Genomic DNA, 19,356 nt, shown 5'->3' on the forward strand with positions numbered 1-19,356 from the left:
AAGAAAACAATTATTTTAATGATTTTGTTGAATATTTTGGTGTTTACTTTCTTTAATTCATTATATATCAACATATTATTTTATATATATAATGCCAATCTGAGAAACAAAAATGATATTAATTTGTTACTTGTTTATAAGGATACTCTTATACTAAATTCTTGAACATTTGGAAGAGAAAGATAATGTGTTAATATATACAGCATTCTTTAAAAATGTTGGGATGCATTGCTATGTATAGATGCCCATAAAAACAGAAGTTATTACATTGCTAACATCTAGCAATGTGTGCTCTTTTACATATTTCTTTTTCATGATTTTGAAACACAAGTTGACCTATCCCTTTAAAATGAATTTTTTTTGGAGAAATATTCAGAGTAAATAATCATGTGAATATTTTCTTTAGAAAAATGTAGTAATAGATAAATTTGGACAAATATTTTAAAGCTTGAATTGAGATATTCTTATTAAGAAATATTGAGACTTTAATATGTATAATTTAAATTAAAATTTGCTCAGGAAGTTCATGTACAAGTTATAGTATGATGCAAAATTTATGGACAATTAATGAACTGGACCACATAATTTTACAATGAATACTTCATTTCGACAAAAGTTTTATGTTGATGTTTTTTATTCTCATAATATTGTACTTTCTTTTCTCTGCAATTTTATTTAGAGCTATTTATATTTTTCTGAATTTCCTATTTTACAGAGAATGTATGGCAGTTTAAAATATATTTGATGCTACTAAAATTATAACATCTTAAATTGTTAAATAATATAAAACCTAACTTTCTTATTCTTCATTATTCTTATTATTCTTGTTATTAAAATACAATAATAGCAATGTTATTCTTATTATATTCTTATTATTCTTTAATAGCACTTTTTACGTTTAAAATCAAGTATTCAGTTTCTTTAAATGATTTTATGATATACACAGTTTTTAATAATATTCAAATTGTTTTAGCATAACTCTGCCTCTCATTATTGTTTAATATATGAAGCACTGTGCAATTCTAGAAATTTTCTGTATAGTATTTTGATGGTTCTTCAGTAAAAAATAATATTTGCATTTGACACTAACTGTGATATATGTCCAAAAACAATGTTATGGATATGTCACAATTTACACAGTACTATGAAAATAACTTCTAATATAAAAAATACATATTGATTAAAGAGGAAACATGGATGAATACGTAGATTCTTCACCTGTGTGTTGAATGGCAAGTAAGAATATCAGAATATCCAAATGGTACAGAGAATATAATATTGGACAAGAATAATGGATTATAAAGTCATTTTCACTTGGGGGAGTCCATGTCACTGTTCTATTTCTGTATTTCAACTGTAAATGAAAGCATTATACTAAAACATCTCTAAAAAGCCTTCAATTTTCTGTGTCTATGCCTTGATAAGGCTTCAAAATAGAGAAAATAAGTAAATGGAAAGACATAATGTGTCATCAATGTTATAAATAACATGGAATATATTAAAAATGAGAATTTTTGTAGAGTTTACTAACCATTAATTGTGTTCCAATCATGAATCCATGATGCTCTGATGTTCATTTGATTAATGATGATAATAAATATTTGTGCATGTGCTTATGAGCACCTCTAAATTAACATTAACATCTCTGCATGCCAATCAAAAAATTGGAGTATATGGGCAGGATTACATTATAGATATTTCTATTATCATTTTAGTGGCTCTTCTTCTATGTACACTTTTCATCAGTCCTTATTGATGAAATACATTCCTTACTTGTCCCATTAGATTGAATATGGAACACATTACTGAAGATAAAATGTTAAAATTAAGAGGGTTTAAAAGAAGAGTAAATGAATTATGCACTCTACTCTTGAAAACCTAACCAGAATAATACAAGTTAACTTATTCATTTTCTGTCCCCTGAAGTGGTAGTTAGATATATTAATTGGTCTTCAGATTTTTACAAGGAATTTGAAATTTTATTTTTCTTATCTTTTAAGTGTATTTACTTCAAATGATACATAAAATGTAAATATTTACATATAATGAGGTAACCCGATGTTTCAGTACATGTATACAAATATGTAATGCTTATATCAGGTTAAACACATCTATCTTCTCAAACATGTTTCTGGGGAAAAACTTTGACATGTATAAATGAAAGAAGCTAGAAGATTACGAAATTACTGATTGAATTCAAGAAATTGATTTAGAAAAGAGGAAGGTTAGGGAAGAATTTTCAGTGATCAATAATATATTAAGGACAATTAGCAACGGAACAAGGCTAGAAAGAGGCAACATGATATCACATAAACGGAATTTAATTACTGAGCCTGAAGCAAAACCCTGATTTAGCTAAGGATTCTTGTTAGTAATGAAACTAATTTATCCTTTTTGATCCATTTTCCAGAAAACCTTGTGATTCAACCTGAATGCTAAATTAGACAATTAGTATGAAGCACGCTATCTAGTATTCTCAAAGATATTCATTTTATTTTATAAAGTTAAAATTATTTTATAAATTCTTCAATAATTTCTTTCTGAGGATTTAGGGCTTCGAAATAAAAGTCAAAAGAGTTGGAATCAACCTAGTCCTCAGCCCTGTGTTTTATTGATCGCTCTACAACCAAAAGAAGCTAATCAAGATACTCGAAGAACAACATTTCTGGTGTTCTGTTTTATAGAACATTTTTCTCCCCATATTCTAATCTCTTAATCACTTCAAAACCATCTCCGTTGGATTCATTCAATATATTCATTCATCATATAATTGTTGCATTTTCATTATGTGTCAGAGGCATTTTAAATTCTGGTGATAATGCAGTGAATACATATAGAAAATAGTCCCTACCTACTGGATAAAAATCATATTCTTGTGAGGATAACATAAATTAACCAAATAAATCAGTAAAAGACATGCTGTTTTGCATTGTGACAAATAATACAGGGAGAAAGGGCAGAAAGGCATGGTTGGAAATGTGATGCATACTGGAATTTTGTGGGACAGTCAGGAAAGGAAGGTGATGTTCCACTCAAGACCTAAAGGAACAGCATGAGCATGGTGTGAAGATATCTTAAGGAGACCTTGGAAGTTCTCTTGCCTCCAACAGGTACAGCAAGAATGTGACCTGCATTTGAGAAATGGATTTTTACAAGATTTGAAATTCAATTTTAATTTGAGGAAAGACCTAGGAAAAGGGAAACAATGTAAGCTTGGGGAAAACAGAATTATTGATTGAGTTTCAGGAATCAACAGAAGTTTGAGGAGGAATTGAGTTTTAGAGAATTAGGAGAAGATAATGTGACTGATGTGCCAACAGGTACAGTTGATGAGGATGAGATAAGAAAGGTTATGTGGGGCTGGGTCTCATAGGGGCATATAGTCTTTCTCATTGATCCTTACTTTCATTCTGAGAATTTGAGGAATAGAGAAACATCATCTAACTTAGCAGCTTTCTAGAGCATTGAATGTCAGCTGAGAAGGAATAAGAGTGGAAGCTATTGTCATAACTCAGGAAGCACGTGATGAAATTGAAGGTAAGAAAAAGCCATCAGAGTCTGGTTGCATTTTTAAAGCAATCAAAATAATTTTCTGCAATATTAAATGTTTGGTAGATATAAGTAAGGAAAAGTTAAAATTCAACACTACCTTTTCTGATGTGATGGTTGATATCCAGTAATCTTGGAAAACTATGGGTAAATTAAGCTTTGGAGGGAAGGTAATTAAGTTTTATGTTGGAGGTGCTAACTTTACAATGTCCATCGAACATCCAAATGGAAATTTAAATATTTATTTTTATTTTAAATATATATACTGGTAATCCACATTAAATTTATATGTGTGTGCGTGTGTGTGTGTGTGTGTGTGTGTGTGTGTATATATATATATATATATATATATATATATATATAGAGAGAGAGAGAGAGAGAGAGAGAGAGAGAGAGAGAGAGATGGGCATGGGAGTTTGTAGAGAAATGACTCAATTCAAGATAGAAGTTTAGGATCACTGGACTTTAAATTGGATTTTTAAAAATAGGACTGAGGAAGATCACCAAGTGTGTGAAAGTACATGATGTATTTTCATTTGAGTGATTGAACCATGGGGCACTACACTGTGCAGAAGCCAGGGACAGGAGGAGAGGGCAGCAGAGAAACAACTAGAGGACCAAGAAAAATATAGAGGTGTGGGCTCCTGGTCCAATCTCAGAAACTGTTTCTCCAGAGAGTAACTTGTCTCTAATACTGCAGCTAAGTATTTGTTGTTGTTGTTCATTTTCTATTTACATAAATCTTATGCTAAATGCTTTCTCTGTCATTAACCCATCCTTAAATTTACACTGTCAACAAAGAGAAGCATTTTGATTTTTTCTCCAACTACAATTGAATTATTTTACATGAAAAACTGATAAAAGGGGCCGTAAGATTAAATGTTATTTCTGCAGGCTGCGATGAAGGAAGAGTTCTCCAAAACAGTTATTTATGGTTAGTTCTAAGGACTCTCTGCTGTTCTCTATTGTGTCTTTATAAACTGTCAGTATTTCACAGGAATCCCAATATATTGATATCAAAAATGAATTCTTCACATTTCCTTTAAGACTCAAAAGTGGCATGATAGTCTTCTAAAAATGCAATATACATAAATTTGTGTTCCTTTTTGTAGGAATCTTATATAACAGGACAATATCATGTTTGTGTAGAATAAACATTGAAATAAGTTTAACTATTTTTGTAAAATTTAATCTTTTATATTCAGATTATCCTCTCTCTTTCCCTAACACCCACACACTATGCAGATTTAGTTAATAAACAAATTAAATTTGTTGAGAGAAAAACTAATCAATAATTTATTAGCGTTACTTTTTTAAAAATCTCCAAGATTTTAAAAATTCTTTTGTCATGTACTCTTTTAGTTGCTTTCTTCTTTGTTCTCTATAAGATAGTTACATATTCACAATATGTTTTTCTAAGAAACAATGTATAGGGGTATAAACTCAGATACTCATTTTAATTTTCTAGTACACATAAAACAATCTAATTTCATATTACTTTAATGCATTGTCCCATGGCCACAAATTATTTATGTGCTATAACACAATAAAAATGAATATATTTTTAAAATTTCTATGAAGTTAGAAATAGGTGCCTAGTTACATATGCATGATTAACTTTAATAATGATTTAGTGCATGTTATAAAAAGACTGAACATTTATAATCACTATCATATTTCATATAATGGAATATTTCTAAGGAAAGACATTAGGAAATAGGTATTGTTTATATTTTCACTCTTTAACAAAAGAAAAAAAACAGAAGCTGAAATGATAAACGTAAAGCCAAATTTGGCATAAAACTGACACAAGTCCTATATGTCCATTATTTATTTCATCAGTGACTCTTAAAATTCAACCATATGCAAATCCATAATATCAGGGAATGTTTGCCCCCCAAAAACAGATTCTAGTTGCTTTCCCAAATAAGAATCTTGATTATATACAAAAAATCTGTATTTGATAAACTTTTTTAAAATTTAGAATCATTTTTATTTGAAAATAAATTTGCACTGATAGCTCAGAGTACCGTATACCCTTACCCAGTTTCCCCCCAAGTCAACATTTTATATCATTAGAATATATTTGTCAGAACTGGACAAATATCAGTGTACTATATCATAAACTGGAATTCAGACTCTATTTGGGTTTTGCTGGTTCTGCAACTGTACCAGGACCCAATTCAAAACATCACATTATCATCGCATGTCTTTACTTTTCATGACCTAGACAGTTTTGAGGACTACAGATTACGTTTCAGCTTTCCAACACTGTAACAAAATACCCAAATTAATTAACTCATGAAGATCAAAAGTGAATTTTGGCTCACAATTGTGGAGCTTCCAGTCCAATATCAGGTGGACCCATTACTTTGTACCTCCATTGGGCATGCTAAGATGGCTTTGGTAGGGAGCCTATAGAACAGTAAACTGCTCTCCTCATAACCAAGAAACAAACTAGAAAGAGGAAGAGGAAGGAACCAAGATCCCACAGTTTCCTCCAAGGGAATGTCCCCAGTGACCTAGGGATGTCCTATATGACCCTACCCCTAAAATTCCACAGTGCCTCCTAATAGTGCCACACTGGGGACCAAGTATTTAACACATAGACCTTTAGGGTATGCTTATCTAAACAGTAGCACTGGTTAAATATTTTGTCCAATGTCCCCAATTTTGGTTTTTATCTGATGTTTTTTTTTGTCCACTCTTATGGAGTTATGGATGTTAGAAATTAATACAAAGGTAAACAACTTACCATAGGTGATATCTGCAACCAACATATGTTATCACTGATAATGTTGAAATTTATTACTTCCTTAAGATAGCTCCACTCTGAATTTACAGTTAAGATAGCTCCACTCTGAAGTTACATTTTCCCCACTTTATGTGTTTCAGTATTTGGAAGCCTGACATTGAGTGCTGACCATTACCCACTTTATGTGTTTCAGTATTTGGAAGCCTGACATTGAATGCTGACCAAAATACTGTGGGGGGCAGGGAGGGATAGTTAAGTCATTTTTTAACCCTCCTTATATTGAGTTAATAATTCATTACATTCATCAGTATGGATATATGTATGTTTATTTACTTTATACTTTGGGTTATAATCCAAATATATTTACTATACTACTCAAATTGTCTGAGTTTTGGCCATTATGAGTCTTTCGGTGTCTCTTTGATTTTCCTAATTGTTTTGAGGACCATAGTGCACTGCTCAAGTATGTTTCAGTCAATAACAAACTTCGTATATTACAGCTCCCATAATAGTAAGGAGCTAAACATTTTCTATCACCTAATGCCATCATAGCTGTAATAACTACTTGTGTATTTGTGGTGATGCTGGTGTAGAAAATCTCACTATGATGCCAGAAGTACAAAAATATATCATATGCAAATATGCACAGGACTTATATTTGATAAGGACCACGAATGTCTACGTTGCTATTTTCTACACTTACTATAGTATAATTTCTGATATTTTAGAGTGTATTCTTTTTACTTCTCTATAAAGATTTCAACTGTAAAAGAGTCTCAGGCACCTCCTGAGGAAGAAGACTTTGTTACCATGAGAAACAATGGCTCCCTCCACGTTGTTCCTGAAGACATTGCATTGGGACAAGTTGTGGAGGTAGAAGATAGCCATATTGGTGATCCTAACTCCCTGTCAGCCTAGGTAAGGTATGAATTTGCATCTTAGCTTTTAAGAGTTTAAAGAGTGAAAAATACATATTTTAAAAATAGAAAAAATGATTATAGATAAGAATATAAAGAACATATTTTATATATCTCAGCAATGTGTTAGTGTCTTAAGCTCTTATTACAAGAGTCAAAAATTTTAAAATTAAAATTTATAAAGAAAAATTGTTGTAGTAAGCTGCTTAATTCATTTCCGAGGAAATATATATATTTTTAAATAATAATAGTATAGAACAAGTAAGTGGTATTTATAAAATCTGTACAGAAATGTCAGGGGCCTACACTCTACTCATTCACTGGTATACCCCAAGTAGTGTCCTGGTCTGAAGCACCATTCATAATAAGAACCCTGTACATGTGTGCCATGAGTTTTATTTAATATCACATTTTTTCTGCCTTTCTATATATATATATATATATATATATATATATATATATATATATATATATATATTTATATACAAAAATATTTACCACTGTGTTACAGATGTCTGCAGTATTCAGTGCAGACATGCTACACAGACATGTAGCCCAGGAACAATACACTATAACATGTAGCCTCAAGGTATAGTAGTCTATACCATCTAAGTTTGTGTAAATATACTCACAATCATTAAATCACAATAAAATCCCCTAGTGACACATTTCTCAGAAGGCATATCTGATGTTGTGTGACATATTACTGTATTTCCTTCCATTCTATGTCACAAGATGCCTCAGTGTCATTTTACATTTTCTCTATATCAGTCATAAAAAATACATTCTCCAAAGAACTGATTCCCTTTACTGGAGATTAGTGAGCTGAAACTCATATCAGGGCTTTGAATATGATTATTGTTGTTGAAATGTCACTTCATCTAGTCCCCAGTGAACAGAGCTAGTAAATATTATGTATCTTCTAACCTACATTTACACACACACACACACTCACACATTGGTAGAAACATATAATTATTTGTGTATCTATGCTTATGGATATGAGTTCATATTTATGTTTCCAACTCTTATCTAATGCCACACAGTTCTTGGTAACCTACACAAATATTTATAATTACTATGCAGACCAACTGTTCTTGTTTTGTAGGGGCTGAAAGTTTTTCTAGTATGTGTTATTTTCACTGCTAAAACTATGAAAATGCCATGCAAACAGGGAAGGTTTTCACTCTAACATCTTCAACATTGAGAAACTTGGCTGCACCATCCATTATTATGCCCGAAAAAAATATTCATTCAATATGCAAGATGAGTCAATGGATTTCAACATAATGGAGTAGGGGCAAGCAGAAAAAATCAAAGTGATAGAGTGCCAGGGATCCCAGCAGCCTGCAGCAGGGCCCGGAGAGCCAGGCCAACTGATTCGCGTGGCCTGCCCTGCGGCTACAGAAGGCGTGGCGCCTCAGTGAAGCCATTAATTGGCAAGCAGGGAGGTTAGGGAAGGCCATTAGGTGGAATCCCACCAGCCAAGCCCACACGGACCCTTGGGCCGAGCACGGGTTCTCAGAAGGGGAAGGAAGCGGTACAGTCCCATCCCCCACAGCGGACACTCCGCCGAGCCAGTCAGCGGCCACCATCCGGGAAAGCTGAAGGATACACCGCCACTCTCCTTCAGAGTGCGACATCAAAACAGGTCGGTGTCATTCAGCTCACCCCCCAGACAGCGGGAATTCGCATAAAATCTCTCCTAGGCTTGCCGGGAGAGGGAGTATCAAGCTGAGCCTCCATACAGGCTAGGGGGAAACCAGAGACACCTGTCCTCCAACCCCTCCTCCCAGTAGCAGCCAAAAGGAAACCTGGCTAGCCAGCGCTGGGGGAGGGGCAAGCAGAAAAAATCAAAGTGATAGAGTGCCAGGGATCCCAGCAGCCTGCAGCAGGGCCCGGAGAGCCAGGCCAACTGATTCGCGTGGCCTGCCCTGCGGCTACAGAAGGCGTGGCGCCTCAGTGAAGCCATTAATTGGCAAGCAGGGAGGTTAGGGAAGGCCATTAGGTGGAATCCCACCAGCCAAGCCCACACGGACCCTTGGGCCGAGCACGGGTTCTCAGAAGGGGAAGGAAGCGGTACAGTCCCATCCCCCACAGCGGACACTCCGCCGAGCCAGTCAGCGGCCACCATCCGGGAAAGCTGAAGGATACACCGCCACTCTCCTTCAGAGTGCAACATCAAAACAGCGGACACTCCATCCAGGCAGTCAGTGGCCACCATCCGGGAAAGCTGAAGAATACACCACCACTCTCCAACAGCTTGTAACATCAAAACAGCCAGCAGCAGGACCCCGGAGATCCAGGCCAACTGATTCGCGCGGCCTGCCCCGCAGCTACAGAAGGCGTGGCGCCTCAGAGAAGCCATTAATTAGCAAGCAGGGAGGTTAGGGACTGCCATTAGGTGGAATCCCACCAGCCAAGCCCACCGCCCACGCCCGGAAGAGGCCCAGCGATCTGCCAGCATTGTAGTCACGACACCCCAATTGGAATAGGGACAGAGCAGAGCCGCCTTCCACTCCCGGAACAGGCCCAGAGAGCCGCCAGCGTGATAGACACGTCACCCCAATTGGAGTAGGGGCACAGCCGCCGCCCGCACCTGCAAGGGAGACTTTTCAAGTATACAAGAGCAACATAAATAAATAGGGGGTAAATTTCAAAACACAACAGTTGCACCAAGCAGAAAGAAACGCGGGCAGTATGAAAAGACAAGGAAAGAAAGGACCACAAGCAATGCAGGTCAACTCAACTTTAGAAGAGGTAATAGCTGCAACAGATGGAATATCAGATAAAGAGTTCAGGATATATATGCTTCAGATGATCTGGAGTCTCAAGGAAGACATGAGACAGCAAAATCAGACAATGAAAGATCACATTGACAAACAAATCCAGGAAGTCAAAGATCAATTTCACAGGGAGATAGAGGTAATAAAAAACAAACAAATTGAAATTCTAGAAATGCAGGAAACAATAAACCAACTTAAAAACTCAATTGAGAATACTACCAGCAGAGTAGATCACTTAGAAGAGAGAACATCAGACAATGAAGACAAAGTATTTCAACTGGAAAAGAACATAGACAGCTCAGCAAGTCTGCTAAGAAACCATGAGCAGAACATCCAAGAATTATGGGACAATATCAAAAGACCAAATTTAAGAGTCATTGGGATACAGGAAGGCACAGAGCTCCATTCCAAAGGAATAAACAGTCTATTCAGTGAAATAATACGAGAAAACTTCCCAGAATTGAAGATTGAGACAGAATCCCAAATCCTAGAAGCCTACAGGAGGCCGAATGTGCAAAATCATAAGAGATCCACACCTAGACACATTATAATGAAGATGTCCAACATACAGAATAAGGAGAGAATTTTAAAAGCTGCAAGAGAAAGAAAGCAGATTACATTTAGGGGTAAACCAATCAGGATAACAGCTGATCTCTCAACACAGACTCTGAAAGCTAGAAGATCCTGGAATAACATATTTCAAACACTGAAAGACAATGGGCTCCAACCAAGAATCGTGTATCCGGCGAAATTAAGCTTCAGGTTAGAAGATGAAATTAAAACCTTCCACAATAAACAAAAGTTAAAAGAATTCGCAGCTAGAAAACCATCTCTTCAAAAAATCCTTGGCAAAACATTACAGGAAGAGGAAATGGAAAACAACATTGAAAACCAACAATGGGAGGTAGGACAGTAAAGGGGGGAAAGTAGTCATAGAGGATAACAAATCAGGTTTAGTAACATCAATAAACAAATATGGATAGAAGAACAAACCATATCTCAATAATAACCCTAAATGTTAATGGCTTAAACTCACCAATTAAGAGACACAGGCTAGTAGAATGGATCAAAAAACAAGACCCAACAATATGCTGTCTACAGGAGACGCATTTGATAGGAAAAGATATACATAGACTGAAGGTGAAAGGTTGGGAAAAATCATATCACTCATATGGACCGCGGAAACAAGCAGGAGTGTCCATACTCATATCTAATAAAATAGATTTCAAGCCAAAGCTAATCAAAAGGGATATAGAAGGACACTTCATACTGCTCAAGGGAACCATACACCAACAAGACATAACAATCATAAATATATATGCCCCAAATAATGGTGCAGCTGTGTTCATCAAGCAAACTCTTCTCAAGTTCAAGAGTCTAATAGACCAACATACAATAATCATGGGAGACTTCAACACACCTCTCTCACCACTGGACAGATCTTCCAAACAAAAGTTAAATAAGGAAACTATAGAACTCAATAACACAATTAACAACCTAGACTTAATTGACATATATAGACTATACCACCCAACATCAAGTAGCTACACTTTTTTCTCAGCAGCACATGGAACCTTCTCAAAAATAGACCATATACTATGTCACAGGGCAACTCTTAGACAATACAAAGGGGTAGAGATAATACCATGCATCTTATCTGATCATAATGGAATGAAACTGAAAATCAATGATAAAAGAAGAAAGGAAAAAGCAAGCATCACCTGGAGAATGAACAATAGGTTGCTGAGTGATCAATGGGTTTTAGAAGACATCAAGGAGGAAATTAAAAAATTCCTAGAGTTAAATGAAAACACAGACACAACTTATCGGAATCTATGGGACACATTGAAAGCAGTTCTAAGAGGAAAATTCATTGCTTGGAGTTCATTCCTCAAAAAAAGAAAAAACCAACAAATAAATGATCTCATACTTCATCTCAAAATCCTAGAAAAAGAAGAGCAAAACAACAGCAAAAGAAGTAGAAGGCAAGAAATAATTAAAATCAGAGCTGAAATTAATGAAATTGAAACAAAAGAAACAATTGAAAAAATTGACAAAACTAAAAGCTGGTTCTTTGAAAAAATAAATAAAATTGACAGACCCTTAGCCATGCTAACGAAGAGAAGAAGAGAGAGAACCCAAATTACTAGCATACGGGATGAAAAAGGCAATATCACAACAGACACTTCAGAAATACAGAAGATAATCAGAAATTACTTTGAATCCTTATACTCCAATAAAATAGAAGATAGTGAAGGCATAGATAAATTCCTTGAGTCCTATGATCTGCCCAGATTGAGCCAGGAGGATATAGACAACCTAAACAGACCAATAACAATAGAGGAAATAGAAGAAACCATCAAAAGACTACCAACTAAGAAAAGCCCAGGACCGGATGGGTATACAGCAGAGTTTTACAAAACCTTTAAAGAGGAACTAACACCAATACTTTTCAAGCTATTTCAGGAAATAGAAAAAGAGGGAGAACTTCCAAATTCATTCTACGAGGCCAACATCACCCTGATTCCGAAACCAGACAAAGACACATCAAAGAAGGAAAACTACAGACCAATATCTCTAATGAACCTTGACGCAAAAATCCTCAATAAAATTCTGGCGAATCGGATTCAAATACATATCAAAAAAATTATACATCATGATCAAGTAGGATTCATCCCTGGGATGCAAGGCTGGTTTAATATACGGAAATCAATAAATGTTATTCACCACATCAATAGACTTAAAAATAAGAACCATATGATCATCTCAATAGATGCAGAAAAAGCATTCGACAAAGTACAGCATCCCTTTATGTTCAAAACGCTAGAAAAATTAGGGATAACAGGATCATACCTCAACATTGTAAAAGCAATCTATGATAAGCCACAGGCCAGCATCATTCTGAATGGAGAAAAATTGAAGGCATTCCCTCTAAGATCTGGTACAAGACAGGGATGCCCTCTCTCACCACTTCTGTTCAACATAGTCCTCGAAACACTGGCCAGAGCAATTAGACAGTCAAAAGAAATTAAAGGCATAAAAATAGGAAAAGAAGAACTTAAATTATCACTATTTGCAGATGATATGATTCTATACTTAGCAGACCCAAAAGGGTCTACAAAGAAGCTATTAGAGCTAATAAATGAATTGAGCAAAGTGGCAGGATATAAGATCAACACGCATAAATCAAAGGCGTTCCTGTATATGAGCGACAAATCCTCTGAAACGGAAATGAGGACAACTACTCCATTCACAATATCCCCCCAAAAAATAAAATACTTGGGAATAAACCTAACAAAAGAGGTGAAAGATTTATACAATGAAAATTACAGAACCCTAAAGAAAGATATAGAAGAAGACCTTAGAAGATGGAAAAATATACCCTGCTCATGGATAGGCAGAACTAACATCATCAAAATGGCGATATTACCAAAAGTTCTCTATAAGTTCAATGCAATGCCAATCAAAATCCCAACAGCATTTCTTGTAGAAATAGATAAAAGAATCATGAAATTAATATGGAATAATAAAAGACCCAGAATAGCAAAAACAATACTAAGCAGGAAGTGTGAATCAGGCGGTATAGCGATACCAGACTTCAAGCTATACTACAGAGCAATAGTAACAAAAACAGCATGGTACTGGTACCAAAACAGGCGGGTGGACCAATGGTACAGAATAGAGGACACAGTAACTAATCCACAAAACTACAACTATCTTATTTTTGATAAAGGGGCTAAAAGCATGCAATGGAGGAAGGATAGCATCTTCAACAAATGGTGCTGGGAAAACTGGAAATCCATTTGCACCAAAATGAATCTGAATCCCTATCTCTCGCCGTGCACAAAAGTTAACTCAAAATGGATCAAGGAGCTTGATATTAAATCAGAGACACGGCATCTGATAGAAGAAAAAGTTGGTTATGATCTACACGCTGTGGGATCGGGCTCCAAATTCCTCAATAGGACACCCATAGCGCTAGAGTTAACAAATAGAATCAACAAATGGGACTTACTCAAACTAAAAAGTTTTTTCTCAGCAAAAGAAACAATAAGAGAGATAAATAGGGAGCCTACATCCTGGGAACAAATCTTTACTCCACACACTTCAGATAGAGCCCTAATAACCAGAATATACAAAGAACTCAAAAAATTAGACAATAAGATAACAAATAACCCAATCAATAAATGGGCCAAGGACCTGAACAGACACTTCTCAGAGGAGGACATACAATCAATCAACAAGTACATGAAAAAATGCTCACCATCGCTAGCAGTCAGAGAAATGCAAATCAAAACTACCCTAAGATACCATCTCACTCCAGTAAGACTGGCAGCCATTAGGAAGTCAAACAACAATAAGTGCTGGAGAGGATGCGGGGAAAAGGGCACTCTTGTTCATTGCTGGTGGGACTGCAAATTGGTGCAGCCAATTTGGAAAGCAGTATGGAGATTTCTTGGAAAGCTGGGAATGGAACCACCATTTGACCCAGCTATTCCCCTTCTCGGTCTATTCCCTAAAGCCCTAACAAGAGCATGCTACAGGGACACTGCTACATCGATGTTCATAGCAGCTCAATTCACGATAGCAAGACTGTGGAACCAGCCTAGATGCCCTTCAATAGATGAATGGATAAAAAAAATGTGGCATTTATACACTATGGAGTATTACTCTGCATTAAAAAATGACAAAATTATAGAATTTGGAGGGAAATGGATGGCATTAGAGCAGATTATGCTAAGTGAAGCTAGTCAATCTTTAAAAAACAAATACCAAATGACTCCTTTGATATAAGGGGTGTAAACAAGGACAGGGTAGGGACGAAGAGCTTGAGAAGAATATTTACAGTAAACAGGGATGAGAGGTGGGAGGGAAAGGGAGTGAGAAGGGAAATTGCATGGAAATGGAAGGCGATCCTCAGGGTTATACAAAATGTCATATAAGAGGTAAGGAGGGGTAAGTCAAGAGAATACAAATGGAAGACATGATTTACAGTAGAAGGGGTAGAGAGAGAAAAGGGGAGGGGAGGGGAGGGGAGGGGAGGGGGGATAGTAGACAATAGGACAGACAGCAGAATACATCAGACACTAGAAAGGCAATATGTCAATCAATGGAAGGGTAACTGATGTGATACAGCAATTTGTATACGGGGTAAAAGCGGGAGTTCATAATCCACTTGAATCAAACCGTGTAATATGATGTATTAAGAACTATGTAATGTTATGAACGACCAATAAAAAAAAAAAAAAAAAAAAAAAGATTGGCAAAAAAAAAAAAAAAAAAAAAACATAATGGAGTAAAAAAGTTCAATGAAATGGTTTCAGATTCCATAAGCTAATGTTGAAGAAATTTCTAATTATCAAGTTTGAGTATAACATCAATGAATATATGTGAATATCCACAATTCTATGAAAAGTTCATCAATTATTCTTCCCTTTTCCAGAAAATATCTTCCCGAGGCTATGTTTTCTTCCTACAATTCAACCAAAACAACATAGTTCCACAAGCTAAATGTAGATGTAAAAATTAAAATTATATGTATCAATCAATAAGGAAATGAAAGTCCAGCAGTCATCAATCAAAAAGTTTGATATGTTTGAAAATAGTGACCATATTTCTTACTTATGTTTTGTTTGTTTCAGGGGAAAACCATCCTAGATTTTTTATAATTATTTAGTTCTATTATTATATAATAGGATTATCATTCATTTATTTAATCAAATTAAAAATTAAACAGTTTAGTAGTTGTTTGGATTTTTAATATATTATTAATACATAATATCCATTTAACCTAAAAATTTTAGATTCATTTATAATTTCTAAGAACATAAAGGATGTCTTCGGACAAAATGTGTGTTAGCAGTTTCTTTAGATATTTTAAAGGAAGATTGTATCCATTCTGCAATTTAACACCCAATGAGAAGGAATTACTCAAAATAGTCAATAATAGATAAATGAAAATATTAGCAATAATGATACAATGATGATGAAAATTCTTCTTTGAATCTTCTTAACTTCATTAAGTATGTACACTCTCAGAATGAGTTTCATATCTTAAAGTATGATGGACATCCTTTGACATCAATTATAAGGAAACTAGGTCCCAGTCCAATCTAGACTGATGGTGGGTTAAGCAGTCAATTTCAAGTAGATAATGTAGGACTGGGCATACACAATATATGAAGGCACACATGTATACATATGTTTATTCTAAGTTCTCTTTTTTATGGGCTTCAACAGCCTGTCTATAAAATCATTTCTGTGTCTTAGAATCATAGCCAAAGGGAAACAATCAGTTTAGATGATCTCAAAATATAAAACTGTGAACTCGGGAGGGGAGGGGGATAGTAGAGGATAGGAAAGGTAACAGAATACAACAGTTACTAATAGGGCATTATGTAAAAAGGTGAATGTGTAACTGATGTGATTCTGCAATCTGTATTTGGGGTAAAAATGGGAGTTCATCACTCACTTGAAACTAATGTCTGAAATATGATATGTCAAGAGCCGTGTAAGGTTTTGAACAACCAATAAAAAAAAAAACAAACTGTGAACTCACACTAAACTTCAATGTAATTTAGACTTAACAGACCACTACCAATTGGAGAACCATGCTTTAATCACATATTCAAAGAAAGGATGCTTTCTCAGGATAATCTACTCTAAAAGGTACTACAATGTTAGACATGTAAACTATGATTGTACCCTGAAAATTACATCAGTTTCTTTTTTCTCCAAATAAAGTCCATTTCTTCATCCATTCAGAATTTTCTGATGCTGCCAAGATTCTAGGTATAGGGTTGTGGATTGGAATACAATGTCTAAGGGCTGAGTCTGTCCTTAAAATTTTAAGTCATTATAAAAGCCTAAGTAAGAGGTTAATATGCATCAAAACAGTTCTAGCAAATTTATGCTTCTATATAGAAGGTTGTTAATTATAGTAATATTCATAGACCAGTTTATTATGTTAGTTATTAAATACATAATAGTTGGAAAATTGAAGTACTTAGTCACGAATGGCAGTGTTTTGAGGATCTTAAGTGTAAAAATTTCAAAATGTCTTTTCAAAGCTTATAAAATAATTTTTAAGAAGGAGATTTTATACACACACACATATTTCTGTTTCATAAAATTTATTTTAAAAAAATAGAAACCAGAAAAGAAAGTAAATGCCTCTCTATACAAAAGTTTAGTTGTAGGATTTGAATACCATGAAAATTAACATTTTCATTAATAGAGAATGAAGCAGATTTATATCAATTGACTTTGAGTTTCAAATGTTAATAAGCCAGGATAAAATAACCTCAATATAAAAAATGAATAGAAATATGAACCATATGAACATGTCTCTCTCTATATTTATATATTGATGTTTATCATATAAGTGTGTTAGTTATTATTATTGTTAAATATGAGAAGTTCCCCAAAAGCTCATGTGTGAGAATGCAAGAAAGTTCAAAGGTGAAACAATTAGATTATAAGAGCTTTTACTGAATTGGTGAATTAATCAACTTGAATGGAGTAATTAGAAGCAAACTGTAGGTAAGTAGGGTGTAGCTAAAGGAGATGGGTCACTGGGGGCATGCTTTTGGGGTTTCTATGTTTGTCCCTGGTGATTAGAGCTCCTTTTCTGCTTCTTGGCTATCATGTTCTGAACTTCCCTGCCCTTTGGGCCGTGATGTTCTGCCTCCTCTTAGACCCGGAGCTGTGGAGTCAGTCAGCCATGGACTGAACCTCTGAAACCCTGAGTCAAAATAAAATATTCCTCCTCCACATTGTTCTTGTCAGGTATTTTGGTTGCAGGGATGAAAATGCTAACTAAAACAGATATTCATCTCATTAAATTAAAATACCTGACATGAACAGTTAAAGGAAGAAATATTTATTTTTGTTCATAGTTTCAGAAGTTTGAGCCCATGATTGGCTGGCAACATTGCCTGGGACCTTACATAAAGCAGAACATCATGGCAGATTGGTGTGACAGAGAAAGTTGCATAGTGCATAGTTGGGGGGCGGGGAGAGAGAGAGAGAGAGAGAGAGAGAGAGAGAGAGAGAGAGAGAGAAAGAGAAAGAAAAAGAAGAAGGAGGAGGAGGAGGAGGAGGAGAAGGAGAAGGAGAAGAAGAGGAGGAGAAGGAGAAGAAGGAGAAGAAGAGGAAGAAGAGGAGGAGGAGGAGGAGGAGGAGGAGGAGGAGGGGGAGGGGAGGGAGAGGGGGAGGAGGAGGAGGAGAAGGAGAAGAAGGAGAAGAGGAAGAGGAAGAGGAGGAGGAGGAGGAGGAGGAGGAGGAGGAGGAGGAGGAGGAGGAGGAGGAGGGGAGGGAGAGGGGGAGGAGGAGAAGAGAAAGTTATGAAGGGGTTCGGCATAAGATATAAAAGAAATATTCTTCCAGCGCATATCTTCCAACTAGTTTCTGCCTTGTACAGTTTTTATCACCTCCCAGGGCAAATTATTAACTCATCAAATGGATTAGTGCACTGATGAGGTTAGAGCTCTCATCCTTCTGTAGCATTAAAGACCAAGTCTTCAATACATGAGACTCTGGGAGGCATTTCATATCCAAACCATAACAATGAACATACAGGAAAGCTGGAAAACAAATCTACAAGGCTTTTAATATATTCATGTCATGTACCTGTCATGGGGAACTTAACTGAGGTCAAGGAGATAGACATGAGAAAAGGTAATCATAATTTTGAAACCATGTGTATTTTGAAATAACTTAAGTGGTGGAATTTTGAGTCATTTTATTCTATTGTCCTTAAGTTTCTTTTCAATTTTTATGATGAACACATTTTTAATCAAATAACAAAATATTTTCCTTTTGTAAGCAAAATTTACTTTCCTGGAAGTTGTATTAGAGGTGTTTTAAAGCTACTACACTGAAGAGAAGAACAAAAGCATTTTGCTGTGACTGTGATCCAAATTAAGAAATAAAAAAGAGTGTCAAGAAGTCAGTAATAGTGTAAAGGTGATGTAGCAAATAACTAAGCAAACTTTTACACTGTTAAAATACGTAGGATTTATTGACAGCTTGAGTATGAGAAGGGAGCCAGGCATGTGAGAGTACGATGAATGTTAGATTTCTCATTTAGGAAAATGCCTAGACCATGAGTTAATTCACTGAAATGATAACAGGAGAAAGAGTATGTCAGAGTGAAAAATGATTCAAATGTATGAAATGTCAATCATTGTACTGTCATGTGTAACTAATAAAAATAAAATAAAATGGAAAAAAAAGAAAAATGACAAATTCAGTTTTACATATTATAGTATATATTCACATAGCAGAATCTTCTGGTTAGAAATATAGAAGTCATCAGTTGAGCTGAGACCAGCCAAGGTAAGAGGGT

This window comes from Urocitellus parryii, chromosome 13 (genome assembly GCF_045843805.1).
Source record: "Urocitellus parryii isolate mUroPar1 chromosome 13, mUroPar1.hap1, whole genome shotgun sequence".
In the NCBI taxonomy this organism is placed as follows: Eukaryota; Metazoa; Chordata; class Mammalia; order Rodentia; family Sciuridae; genus Urocitellus; species Urocitellus parryii.